This window comes from Aplysia californica, unplaced genomic scaffold (assembly GCF_000002075.1).
Source record: "Aplysia californica isolate F4 #8 unplaced genomic scaffold, AplCal3.0 scaffold00991, whole genome shotgun sequence".
Classification (NCBI taxonomy): domain Eukaryota; kingdom Metazoa; phylum Mollusca; class Gastropoda; order Aplysiida; family Aplysiidae; genus Aplysia; species Aplysia californica.
Window position 1 is genome coordinate 30,932 of NW_004798261.1, and position 2,365 is coordinate 33,296.

Consider the following 2,365-nt stretch of genomic DNA (forward strand, 5'->3'; position numbering starts at 1 on the left):
GCTCACCACAGTGTGATATGAACAAACATTTAGCTCATCACACTGTGACATGAACAAACATTTAGCTTATCACATTGCGATGTTGAACAAACATTTAGCTCACCAAATTGTGATGTGAACAAACATTTAGCTCACCATATTGTGACATGAACAAACATTTAGCTCCCCACATTGTGACATGAACAAACATTTAGCTCACTATATTGTGGTGGAAACAAACATTTAGCTCACCATATTGTGACATGAACAAACATTTAGCTCCCCACATGGTGACATGAACAAACATTTAGCTCACTATATTGTGGTGGAAACAAACATTTAGCTCACCATATTGTGACATGAACAAATATTTAGCTTACCATAGTGTGACATGAACAAACATTTAGCTCACTATATTGTGATATGAACAAACATTAAGCTCACCATATTGTCAGGTGAACAAATATTCAGCTCATCATATTATTGACACATGAACCCCAAACTCGCAGCTCTACCCTAACCCTACACTAACTCCTAACCCCTAAACCCTAACCCCTAACACCTTAACCTCTAACCCCCAACCCTTAACGTCTAACTTGTAACCCCTAACTCTAAGGTTAGCCTTAACCCTAAGCCTGACCTCTATAACCACTAACCTCGAACCCAACCCTAACCTCAACCTTAACCCTGACCCTATCTCTATCTCTAACCCTAATCCTAACCTAAGCCTAACCCTAACCCATACCCTAACCCTATCCCTAACCCTAATCCTAACCTAACCCTAACCCTAACCCTAACCCTAACCCTAACCCTAACCCTAACCCTAACCCTAATCCTAACCCTAACCGTAACCCTAATCCTGAACATAATCCTAACCGTGAATAAACAATGAAAAGACATGGACCAGACAACAGATCTATAGACTTGTGTTCTTGAACTCGTACACGGATAGAAGACATGCAAACATGTTACGCCCACTTTGAAATTATGTTGGATATTTAGTAGTCTGGCTACTAACTATCAGGTCGTTCACAAAATAACAAGGAATTAGAGTTGCGAGCAGTGCGTCCGTCGTACCTTGATGACCATGTCTTTTTCTGCGGGCACGTTCTTGACCAGGCAGATTCCTCTCTCACTCAGGTGGACCAACCATCTGAGGAGGGAAACCACAGTGACGTCACAGGAGGGGAACACCGAGTACCATCTACGTTTTCATCAGCTATGGGTTGTACCATCTGACACGTCGTATTATGGTGACAATGGTGTGGTGAAATGGTAAAGGTTTAACGCCCCTATAAACGCTATTAAGTTATTTAAGAGGCGGGACCTCCCGAGTTTAACGTCCATCTCCGAAAAGACCGAGCCAAATGGGAAATCAAGATATTGATTGCTATCGTAGAAATCAAGTTCGTGAAAAATCCCGGAAAGTAAGATGGACTGTTGTATCACTTGTTCGTCTGTTCCACGCGGTCGTGAACTTTTATTTGGAGAAAAAAGAAAACATAACAACTTCACGCTCATAGGATAATTAAATAATTTCAGCCATTTTAGGAGAAAAAAAACTGTTTATAACGAACAATTGGCTCTGGGAACGCTTGAATTTTGGTACACTCCTATCCGGCCAAAGTGACTATTGCAATGATCTTATGAGAGTAAAGATATGGGTTGGGTGGGGGGTGGGGGGGTTCAGGAGCCATTTTTCTACAAACAAACGCTGACTGAGGACAAAATGTATGTCATACACAGCACACGCTTGCCCATTCTCTCATTCTTTTGACAGGGATGGTTAAGAAAACTGAATGTCCTAGTCCCGTTATTCAATATCGCATGGAGAGTAAAATACACCCTTGTCAATTCGCAGAACATTTCAGCCGATAGCGACTAAAAGCAGGGCATTATTTGATCGCTTTGAAGGACAAGCGGGCTAACCCAGATTTCGGGGGGTTTCCAGAAATCTTGACCTACACCAAAAATGTGCATTGCCCTATCTATAGGAGAAGTTTGGTTTCATTGGTGAGTATATTTGTTTGGTTATAGAAAAAACCATCTTCGTCTTCTAAAGAAACCGAACAAGAGTCCAAAAACGTTACCTTCGATTTTCTATTTTTTTTAAACAAAGCGTTTTTCGGGATAGCCCCCCTTGTGCTTAACAGCGACCACTTGTCCGAGAAGTTTTGTCTTAAGTAATAGTAATGCTTGGTCCGTCAATATCTGGAGATGTCCTCAACACTTACTCGTAGAGGGCCTCGTCTGACGTCATCACTTCACTGTACTCCACCTCGGGGATGACTTTCTGTGAGAAACACACACACGCGGGAGAACGTACGTGATACTGGTTGTAATAATTATTTGCAATAATAACTGTAAAATAATAATAATAATAATG